Genomic DNA, 12575 nt, shown 5'->3' on the forward strand with positions numbered 1-12575 from the left:
GGCTTAGTAGTCACTAATCTCAAAGCTATAATTACCAAAATCTTTTTATTATAGATACAAAAATATAAAAAATTAGCTGAAACAATTTATTTTAAATGGTGATAGAATTTATTCAAGAATTCAGAGTTTATTCTATTTTGGAAATAGTTTGGGAATCAAATTAACAAAATATTTTAAACAATTAAAAAACTAACCATCTTTTAAAAATCAATAGATGTGAATAAAAAATTTAAGCTTTCAATAATGCTCATTTTTTAATCAAAAAGCACAATAATGGAGGTATACACATAATAAATAATAGTACAGACCTAAAACCTAAAGTCTGCATTTTCATTATAATGAAAAAAATGGCCAAAAAAAAGGATAAAATCAAAGATATGGCAAGAATGTCTATTATCACAACTACTCTAAAATGTTTAATTAAGAAAGAGGACACAAAAAATAAATTCAGGTAAAAAGCATAGGTAAAAAAGGGCTTAAAATCATCCATTTCTGTAGGAAATGATAGTTTTACTTAAGAGACCCTAAATAATCAGCCAAAAAAGAATTGGGAAAAGGATTAATAACTTTAGCAAAGTAGCAAGATTAAATGAGTAGCAAATAAAACCAATAAATAAACAAATAAAAATAGAACAATAAATAAATAAATGAATGAATGAATGAATAGATGAAGCCAGTAGCAAATAAAAAAATAATTGCCTTTCTATATAATCAATGAAGATCAGTAAGGAGAAACAAAGAAATTCTATTCAAAATATCTGCAGAATATATAAAATATTTGGAAATGCGCCTAATAAGAAATACTTAGGAAATATATGAACATAACCAAAAAACATACTTTAGCAGAAATAAAGAATTAGACAATTCAATAAATATTAATAGTACACGGCTAAGACATACCAATATAATGAAAATAACATTATCTACAAACACTTTACTTAGACAGTATTCTACAGTCCAGGGTGGAAATGGGACAGGTCAAAATGACCGTACAAACAGCAATAGGATAGATTCTTTGGATAGCCACTGAACTTCCAAGGTTCAGTCAAATAAAAAGACCCAATCTCTAGTCCTATACCTTTCGATAAGATAAAAATAGTAGTAAGACTGTGGAATCCCCAAGACTTTCAAAGAAAATAATGAAAAAAGAGGGGAAAAGGAGGCCTAGAAGAGCCAGAAATTACACTAGGGTATAGTAACCATCAAAATAATTTAGTCTGGTTGGAAAAAAAAAGCTGGCTGATGGTTGGATTAGAAGCACAAGACAAGAGTATAAGTAAAAAAAGTAATATAAGTAGGGAAAATGAGGTCAAAAAGAGAAGAACGTACTATATCTCATATAATCAGGATACACTAGAATAGTATATGAATTATGGGATGGAAACAGAAAGAAAATGCCTTAGTATTTGATGTAGATATAGACAGGAACAATGTAATAGCAAATGAAAAGTTTTTTAAAAGTCAAATGCTGTGAAAGTATAAAGAACAAGCTTGACCCAAAAGAAGAGATATGAGAAGTACTTTCCCTCCCTTCTTTACAAGTATAAGAATCTTCATAAGTCAAAGGAATATCACAGATTTCCCGCCCGTCCCCCCACCCCCCGCAATGTCTTGATTTGGTTTGGTGAACTCTTTGTCCACTTATTCTCCTCTTTTTTTTTTTATCCTTTCTTATAAGGGCTCTCTAAGAGGAAGAATGCAAGGGAAAGATATGGAAATGTAGGCAATTTTTTACCTTATCAAGATAAGCATGTTTCCTCAAGTGAATATAAACCAAATATCAATAAAAACAACAGATATTGGCATAATTATTCATCGAGTTTTTGCCCAAACTTCATAAAGCTGGTTATATCTGCTTTCACACCAACTCTAACCATATGACAAAAATGATTCATGATCTTTAAAAAATAGACCTGTCTTCTTTCCATTTTAATTACAATTTAAGAAAACAAGAGAAGAAAAAATTTGATGTGACCAGTGCATAGTCTTTCACTATGTCCAAATAATAAGTCCCACAGCACTTAACTAATTTTTTTAAAACCTTACCTTCTGTCTTAGAATCAAAACTATATTAATGGGGATTTAAGTGACTTGACCAGGGTCACACAGCTAGAAAGTATCTGAGGCCAGATTTCAACCTAGGCTCCCATTTTTAGACCTGGCTCTGAAACTACTGAGCCACTTAGCTGCCCCAATAATATTTTATTTTTAACAAAAGATTCATGTTATTTTTTTCAAGTCTTGTTTCTACTAAGTTATTTTTTGTTTGTATTTAATTTAGAAATTGCCTTGATTGTGGAAAATGTGGCTGTAAAATTCTACATTTTAAATAGACCCAGAATGTGAATGTCAACCTCAATGTCACAAACTTTTAAATATATTACTGTCCATTTTTTCAAATCAAGAGTTCAAAAGATTCATTATAGTAATGTAGAATTGATCTCAGTTTCAGTACTCATACCAAATCCTGACATGTTCTGGCACAGAGGTCCTGAATTTTAAAAAATAGTAAGCCCAAACTCTTATACATTCTCACATACTAAAAGCACAGTGCCTTGGGGAAAAACGATCTGCTTTTCAAAGACCAGACTATAGGCATTCATCAACTCACTGGCCTTTTAAAGATGAATTATTTTGCCATGATGGCATATTGAAACAAAGTTACAAAAACAGAATACTAAAAGAATCAATTCTGAAATCATTGCTAAATATTAAACATTTGCACTCTAAGTGTGAGAGACTCTTGTCCAATATCCTAAAAGTTCTGATATTTATGGAGAAAAGTATCCATTTTGACATACTTAAAAACTGACAGAATATGGAACTTGAAGCTAAAAAGGGCAATTTACAGGTTCTTCTTGGACATACAAGTACATAAGTTGGAGGAACTGGTTTCACTGTCCAAAAAGACATATCATTTGGCTGCCTTTATTGACACTCAACTGCAAAATGAACATGAGCACAGCGGCAAAAAGACCGGAAAAATCATTGCTACTTCAACAGCAGTATTTACTGAAAGAAGTAAAAACAAATACTCCAAAGAACTTAGAGAGCACATCACCTAGATCAAAGGAACAAATTAGATACACATTATACCGAGGTAATGACCTTGGTAATCTGGAGTTTGATAAACCCAAAGATCCCAGTTTAACAAAAACTGCTGGGGAAGTTGGAAAACAATATGGCAGAAACTAGATACAGGCCAGTTCCTCACACTCTATACAAAGACATGGTCAAAATGGGGATGTGATTTAGATATAAAGAATGATACCATAACTAAATTAGGGAAACACAGAATAGCTTACCTGGCAGAACTTTGGGGAAGAGAAGAACTTAGGACCAAAGAAGAGACAGATAACATTATAAAATTCATAATTTTATTATACTACATTTAAAAGTTTTTTTACAAACAAAATGAATATAACCAAGATTAGAAGTGAAATAACAAACTAGGAAAAAAATTTTTTATCATGAATGTCTCTGATAAAGGTCCAATTTCTCAAATCTATCGAGAACTAAGTCAAATTTATAAGAATACAAGCCATTCCCCAATTGGCAGATGTTGAACAAGCAATTTTCTGATGAAGAAAGCAAAGCCATCAATTATCATTAGAAAAAATGTTCTAAATCACTCTTGATTAGAGAAATGCAAACTAAAACAACTCCAAAGGGGGCAGCTGGGTGGCTCAGTGGATTGAGAGCCAGACCTAGAGACAGGAGGTTGTCCTAGGTTCAAATCTGGCCTCAGACACTTCCCAGCTGTGTGACCCTGGGCAAGTCACTTGACCCCCATTGCCTAGCCCTCAGCACTCTTCCGCCTTAGAACCAATACACAGTATTGACTCCAAGATGGAAGGTGAGGGTTTAAAAAAAATTAAAAAACAAAAACTCTGAGGTACCACCTCTAACAAGTTATAAATGTTGAAGGGGATGTGGCAAAATTGGGACATTGGTGTATTGTTGGTAGAGTTATGAACTGATCCAACTGTTCTAGAGGACATTTTGGAACTATGCCAAAGGTCTACAACACTGTGCATACCTTTTAATCTGGTAATACCACTCCTGGGTCTATATCCCAAAGAGGTCATCAAAAAGGGGAAAGGACGTGCTCATACAAAAATATTTAAAGCACTCTTTTCGTGGTGACAAAGACCTGTTCATTATGGGGGTACCCCATCAAGTGACTAATACCTGAGCACACTGTGGCACATGTTGGTGATGGAATACTATTATGCTATTAGAAATGATAAGCAAGATGATTTCAGAAAAAGCCAGAAAGATCGACACGAACTGATAAAGAACAAAAATAAGCAGAACTAGAACATTGTACACAGTAACAGCCACGCTGGTATGATGATCAATTGTGAAAATTTGGCTACTTTCAACAATGGACTCATCTGGGACAATCCTGAAAGACATGACATGGAACACTATCCATCTCCAGAGACAAAATGGTTGGGAGTCAGATGGATGCTGAACAAAGCATGCTATGTTTCATATCAGTAGGTTTATGGTTTTAGTTTAGGGGTTTGTTTTGTATGAGCGTGCTCTTACAAAATGACTACTATGGAAGTGTTTTTTAATTTTTTAAGTATATTAACTGGGCTACTGGGTAGCAGAGGGGATAGAGCATTAGGCCTGGAGTCAGGAGGACCTGAGCTCAAATCTGGCCTCAGACATTTATTAGCGATGTGACCTTGGGCAAGTCACTTAACCCCAACTGCCTAGCCCTGGCTGCTCTTATGACTTAAGAACTGTTACTAAGACAGAAGTTTGTTTGGGCTTTGGGGTTTTTTAAGTATAGAACTAATAACTAATAACTTCAATGTAAAGATAAGAACAGTGAAATATATGGATTAAGAATTAAGATATGTTGATCCTGAATACTTTCTTCAACAAAAGAATGAAACGGACCAGAACTGTTGTTACCATGTATACATAAATTTTTGTATATTGTCTCTACCACACTTCAACTTGTTCACTTAGCACAATGCTTGGCACACGGTAAGAACTTAAATAAATGCTTGTAGACTGACAAAAGAAGGAAAATTATTTTATTTTTACCAGAAATCTTGCTTTAATTGGCAGTCACTCATTCTACCTATTTTAGGCTGACTGTATAGATCAGTCCCCCACTTGTGAGAGCTAAGAGGGAAATAAATGCCAATACAGAAGAATAAAAGATATGGCATGCAATTAACACAATTCACTACCCCTCCTCCAACCAACAGATTATAGTGATTTTGAAAAGGAAGAAGGGAAGACTAATGAAGAAGCAAATACATAAAGCATAACATTAATGTACATAAACAATTTCACAGAGAAATTTAGTTGGTATAAATTCTCTTCCAACAACACCTGACTTCCTATATGAAGATATATGGCAGCAAAGAGCAACACCAATTTAGAACACAAACCTGTTAATAAAATCTTTTAGAGAAAAATCTTACTAGGAAATATGGGGAAAGTTTCTGAACAGTATCATCTCATAAAGCAGTATGAAGTAGAGGAGGCAGGGAAAAACACTTAAAGAAAACTTGGCCAGAGACAAGCAATTAAGCAGTCACATCAAGAGCATTTAAGGACAAAACTGAAAAGAAGAGAGCAGGCAAAAGATGGAGAAAATATGCAAAGATTTCACCATTAGGAGACAACACACATATAAGCCAGTAACATCACAGCTCTGGATCGGTTATAAGGTAGAAATCACATTTTTGAAAAACAAAGAAAAAAATAGCTAGTATGGATCAAGTATACACAGAGGAGATCCAGATAAGAAGTAACAATCTTGAGGGTGCTGAGGGATGGGTTACAATCCATATGCCTAATTTTGCATCTATATAAATTTTTATGAGAATAATCAACACAGCATCAAGGGCATCTTTGAAGAAGATATTAAAAGGAAAGAAGCAAGTTTTTACAAATAGAACCCATCTTTGCCACAGTACAATTAACTGAAAAAAATGTAAAAATCTTTGTGTTTAATAACACTGACCATAAAAAAGCATTCATTTCAATAAAGAAAAAGACTGCCTTAATGGCTCTCTTCTGACAAAGCTGGCCCCCCATGTGTCAACTTCTTTTTCCAAGATTACTCTAAAATACGTAACTGAAATATCCTTGCTTGAAGACCCTCTACCCATTAAGCAAAGCATAAAACAAGGAGAAATGTGTTCATCAAAGGTTTTTGCCACTGTCATGAAGAAAATCCAGCAGAATCCAAATTGAGAAATAACTCCCTACAGATTATGGACTTCTACAGAAGATAACAACATGGAGATTTTTATCAAGGAACAGAAAATTACAAAGCAAGTGGATAAGTATCTATTTTTCAGATCTATTGTTATTGTTCAGTCATTTTTAGTCACGTGATTGACTCTTCATGACACCAATTGGGATTTTCTTGGCAGACACTGGAGTAGTATACCATTTCCTTCTCCAGCTCATTTTACAGATGAAGAAACTGAAGCAAAAATGTCTTGTCCAGGCTAGGATGTGTCTGAAGCCAGATTAGAACTCTTGAATTTCTCTGATTCTAGGTCAAGCACTCTATCCACTGTACCACCTAGCTGAGCCTTATTGTTTTGATCCTCAATTCTTCCCTCCATATATCCAATTAGTTGCCAAATCTAATTGTTTCTTCTTCCCGATATCTCTTGCCTGAAACCTCTATTTATCAAGCACCCACTATGTGCATCCCTTCTCTCTGTTCATACAGCCAATAACTTGATTCAGTTCTTATTCATTCTTGGCTTAAGACACTGGCAATCATCCCCGAATTAGAACTCCCACTATGACCTATCTTCCCGTACAGTTGCCATTTCCCAATGCAGAGATCTGTACTTCTTACTCCTCCCTCTACTGAAACTTCCAATGGCTCCTTAAAGTCTCTAAAATCCTATTAATGTCTTCAGTTTTCCTTATAAAGCCCTTTGCAACCTGGCTCTAAACTGTCTCAGTCATTATACACTTTCTCTTCCTCCATTCTACAATCGAACCAAAATGGTCTTTCCCCCTGTTCTTCCCCCACGTATAGCAAAGCTATATTTCTCATTTCCATGTCTTTATAATAGTAATTCCTTTATGATTGGAATAAAATACATTCTCATCTCTGCCTTTCAGAAAATCTCTTTTCCTTCAAGATGTGGCTCACTCATTAGCCTATACTTGAAGTCTTTCCTAATTAACTCCTAGTGTGCTCCCTGCTTATCTTGATTTAATTGTTGTTGATTAGTCATTTTCAGTCACATCTGACCTTTCATGACCCCCCCTGGGATTTTTTTGGCAAAAACATTAAGTGGTCTGCCATGTAAACCTTAAAATTTCTTAGACTTATAAATGTTGGAAATTTCACCATTGGGAAATTTCATACTTGAAAAATTTCCTATTGATAGCGGGTCTTGGCTATTGGAATGTGAACCCCATTGGCATGGGAGGTTCCTCCTCCTCCCTTCTTAAGATTACTTTAGGACAGAAACCTTTTGCTGAACAATGGAAAGGACTTTGACCTATGCTTAAGCATAGAACAGGAATTTCCTTGAGTCATGATTGATTTTAGAATTGATACAATAGAGATACTTGGAATGACAGAACCAGGTCTTGGAAATTGCAATCTCCACCCTACTCAGTCCTAACAGGATTTAGGAAGGGCTGCAGCATAGATCAAAATTTAATTATTCCAATCTCTACCCTACTCAGGGTAACAGGATTTAGGAAGGGCTGTAGCAAAAGATCAAGATTTAATTATTTGAGAATATGACCTCCAACAGACATGTGCAAAGCCACAGACCTCTGGGTGGTCCTGGGTTAAGCTAGAGCCACCATTGGCACAGGGAAAATGATGGACAGTGATTGGTAGATGTGAGAACAGAGGGGAGGGAACTTGGATGGTTTCCTTAAAGATAGAGGGGTCTGAGGACTGGGGGTGGTTGGAGAGTTTTGGCTCAGCCATTTCCTTCTCTAGCTCATTTAACAGATGAGGAAACGGAGACAAATAAGAGTTAAGTGACTTGTCCAAAGTCACCCAGCTGGTAAGTGTCTGGGATCAGCTTTGAAGTCAGTTAAAAAAAGCCCACTTCTCCACTCCTAGCTGACTACATTGTATTTTCTATATATTTCTTCTCCAAATCATTCTCTCATTCAGTAGAATATGAGTCCTGTGAGAATAGTATTCTTTATGTTTGAATCTCCAGTATCTCACAAATCATTGGCATTTAATAAATGCTTAATGACTAAATGAAAGAGCACTAGTTCTTCCTGCCTCTGACACCAACCATGAGATCGTGGGCAAGTTACAAGTCTCTATGCCTTAGTTCCTTCTTCTGTTAAAGAGAGATTAGGTTAAGTGGTCCCTAAGAGCCCTTTCAAGCTCTAACTTTATGATGTAATCCCATATTGTATCTCCTCAGTAGAATATAAATTTCTTGACAGTAGGGTTGCATTTCTTTGGATCCCAGGTCCCTGGAACATAAAAGGCACTTTTTAAAGATCTTTCAAATTGTTGTATTAGTAGACATAAGGTTAATAGTGTGAATTCCCCATCCATAGTGGGAAGAATAACTCTAACCAGGTTAACCAAATTGTGAGGTCAGTATCTAAGTGCTAAGAGTCTTGATACTTATTTCAACTAGTTAAACTACTTCCAAAATCTATGGCACAACCATTTTTACTCTCTGAATTCTAATGCTGAAATTCTGGTTCAATCTTTCTGTTTCAATATCTTCCAAATATAGTGTAAGAGTGAAGCACATATTATCTGTTTCATGCTTACAAGGGTACATTTTAGTTCTGTTATAGGCGGTTAGTAAAAAGAACATCTGACCTGAAGTGGGATGCCAGAGTTCAAATCAAGCATGAGATACAAATAGGAGCTCACTATTGATTGGCTCTGAATCTAAATGATATTACCACACTGCATCTAATAAGATGAAATTCATTATAATATAAAACATTTTTTTAATTAACTACACAAGGATAAGACGAGGGAGCTATTTGGGAAAAGCTGCAAAAGATATAAGCTCAATGACTCAGCAGTGTAATACAGAAGCAAAAAAAGGTAATATAAATTTATGGTTGAATTAAGAGAGGCATACCTTCCAAGAATAAGAAGGTAATAGTTCTTCTGAACTCTGCCCTGTTCGTCTGTAGGATTGTGTCCCATTCTGAGTACCAAAGGTTTAGGAAGAACAACAGAAATTGTCCTGAAGGGAGCAGCCTGGAGGGTGAAAGGAATTAAACCTTTGATAAGCTGAAGGTACTAGGGATGTTTAGCCTGGAGAAAAGAAGATTAAAGGGAAATAAGATATCCATCCTCAAGTATATGAAGAACTAGCATGTGGAAGAGAAGCTAAAATTGTTCTATGTAACAATGGGTAGAAGGCTAGAAGAGGTTTGATGACTAAAAGTAAAGGAAGTGTGGAAGACGGTCAAACACACCTTACTAAGGGTATGCTTTAAAGGAAATTCTTTGCTGTGAAAAATAGACTCGAATACAGGACTACAATCCCCACGAGCCTTTGCTCCACTTCCCCAGAATGCCTTGTAATCTCACCTGGGCCGAGATCGAGGAGGTATTTAAGCTGATTCAAAGGCTTTTGAGGGTCTCTCTTGGCTCTTTTTGGACTTCCGTTTTGGAGCAGACGGTCTCTTGCGTGATATGAGGTTATTTTGTCTAGGCCTCTGGCCTAGGCACATGTTTCTTACTTGTATATTCTTTCATCTTTAACCTTCAATAAACCTCTAAAAAATATAATACTCCTTGCAGAGAGAAACTAATTTCTACCTGCCTCAGTCTCCCCAGTCTCCCTAAATGTTAATCTTTACACTGCCTACTAGACAGATTCTAACCCAGAGATGGAAAGTGAATTACACTGACTTCATAGTACTGCTGAGGCATATGACCCATGACAGGAATATCGCCTTGGAAGAGGCCCATTGGGGACACAGCAGAGTTGGGAAAACCCAAGTTAGAATCTGGCCTTAGACTTAAACCAGCTGCGTGACCCTGGACAAATCCTGTTTGCTTCAGTTTCCTTATCCATAAAATGAGTGAAAAAACAAAAGGGTGAACCATTCCAGTCTCTTTCCCAAGAAAACACCATAGTTAAACACAAATAAAAATGATTAAACAACAACTTTCTTCAAAAGGAAAAGGATAGAAAAAAGAAAGAAGGATAATACTATTTGGTAGGCCCAAGAGCCTCAAAACACTAGCCCTGCTTCAGGCCATCCTGCCCAAAGGCAACATGCACCAGCTCCACCACCACCATCGACTACTATGGCCACACAGGCAAGCCCAAGAAGCCCAGAATCGGCAGTGCTCACAGAACTACACTTCTAGCCCGGCCCCTTATACCGTCAGGGAAGTAATCTTTGCGCATGTGTGAACTGGCAGCAGCCTGTGCATGTGCTATGACAACCCCAAACTAGCCACAACAAACAAAAACTCAGATAAGAAGCTTCTCATCCACTAAGTACCAGCCAATATTTCAACATCAGGAACTGCTATGCTGTTGCCCATGAAAATGACATTAAAGTCGATTCCACTGTCATCTGCTTGGCTGTGGTACTCACAATGCCACTGGTTGTTTCCCTCTGGCTTCCTTGTTGTCTCTCCCGTTAGAAAGTCAGCCCCTTGAGAGCAGGACATTCTTGCTTTTCTTGTATCGACATAATAGACAATTAAGAAATGCTTTTCCTTCCTTTCATTCATTCATAATAAGATAAACTCATATAACAAAACCCCCAAACCAAGGGGAAGAAGACCAGTGAAGAACATTTGGAAAAAGAACAACAATGGAAACAGAAACAAAAACCATATAGACAACTAGAATAGGAGGGGACTGGGAACTAAATACAAAGTTGAGGATATTGAACATAAAACTTTTCCCAAAAAATTTATATACTCTCTGTGGGGATCCAGACACTTGAAAAAAATGATTCTTCTGCCAAATCATAGCCTTATAACTTATAACTCACATGCATAATTTCATTCTTCAAAAACTAATAGAACCCAAACAAGATCTTTTATAACCACAGACAGTTTTGAATATATTCAATTAAAAAGATTTTAAGAATTAGTAAAAATTAGATTAGAAGATAAAGAATAGACAAATATTTGCATCAAGTATCACCAGTAAAATAATAGCCAAAATATATAGGGAATTAAACACAGTATCTAATACCAAGTGCCACTCTGAACATTTAAGGACTCAAAAGAATAGAAATTAACAGTTTTCAAAATAAGAATTTTATACCAGATATTACTCATGTGAAAAGATATTCCACACTGTAGAAAAGCAAAAGTTCAAACACTTCACACAATAAAAAAGGGCAGATTATAAAAAAAGGAACCAATGTTGGAAAGACTATAGGAAAATGAATATTGAAGCACCATTATAAAAACTATGAGGCAATCAAACTATGCAGAGTTGGAAGTACGCAATCAAAGTATCTAAACTGCCTATAGCTTTTAACTAAGCAATCCCACTACTGGTAGATACCTCAACAAAATCAGATAGACACAAAGATCCAATATGTAACAAAACACTACTCAAAGCATTACAAAGAACTAGGAACAGAACAGATACCCAATGATTGCAATGATAAATTAATATGATGGAGCACTTAATTAGAATTGATAATTAAGTAGTATTTAATTAGAAAAGGCAAATGAGAAATTCCCCAAAAGAAAGGAAAACATAAATGAAATATGAACTAGTACAGCAGAAATACAACAAAATAAATTCTTAAAAGTAATCAAAGTACTTAAATGAACTGCCATTGTAAGACTGACTCCAGAACATGATAGAATCTGACTTCCCTTCACAGCAAAGAGAGAGAATACTATTATCACACACACTGTCAGATACTGTTGTTACTGCTTTGGGTTTTTTAAACTTTTTTTGTCACAGGAGACAATGTTTCAATGTTAAAGATGGAACAGGAGTTGAAACAGTTGTGATTTGTATTCAATGAACTAAATTAAACTATTAAGAATCTAGGAAAATTAAAGGTAGCATAAAAGGGCACAAAAATAAAACTTTATATTAAGGCAAAAAGTTATAGAACAGTCTAGCTCTCTTACAAAAAGGCCTGAGAAAAATCTATGATAGAAAAAAAAAACAAAAGAAACAGAAAAAAATTCCTCCATTCAGGCCAAAGTGCACAAAAAGCAGTCAAGATGCCAGCTGAGACTAAAACTTTGGTCATGATAATGAAGGCAATTCAAATTCCAAAGAAGATGAAAGAAGTTATAAATACTGAGGGAGGGTCCATATAAGGGAAATCAGCCCAAATTTGTGTAAAAGGAGCTGGAATCTAAGCACTGGCTTCCATAATTGAATCCAACACAAGCTTCTACCATTGATTTCAAACTAGTTAGTGTGCACAACAAGATGGACCACTGGTCAATACAAGGCTCTAGCCAAAGGATATCTGAAATCAGACACTGACTTTGGCCTGTTAGAACAGAAGCAAAGAAGCCAGCTCCTATAAGTCAGTGTGCACAAAGATATGGCCCAGATACATACTTTAGGAACATGAAGACACGCAGAAGACAAAGACAAATCAGTTCC

At 35.7% G+C, this 12575-nt stretch overlaps 1 protein-coding gene across 13 annotated transcripts in view; it reads right to left on the minus strand.

Annotated features, from left to right (window-relative positions):
• The window catches only part of DYRK1A (dual specificity tyrosine phosphorylation regulated kinase 1A), a 226068-nt gene that overhangs the window by 122447 nt on the left and 91046 nt on the right, over positions 1–12575 (minus strand). For 3 of the 13 annotated variants that reach the window (XM_056797067.1, XM_056797070.1, XM_056797069.1), the window contains one exon: positions 9093–9214. The exons of the other annotated variants lie outside the window; for them this stretch is intronic. The gene's annotated coding sequence lies outside the window, so the exon portion shown is untranslated. The remainder of the gene's footprint in view (positions 1–9092; positions 9215–12575) is intronic. 13 annotated transcript variants of the gene reach the window in all.

This window comes from Monodelphis domestica, chromosome 4 (assembly GCF_027887165.1).
Source record: "Monodelphis domestica isolate mMonDom1 chromosome 4, mMonDom1.pri, whole genome shotgun sequence".
NCBI lineage: Eukaryota > Metazoa > Chordata > Mammalia > Didelphimorphia > Didelphidae > Monodelphis > Monodelphis domestica.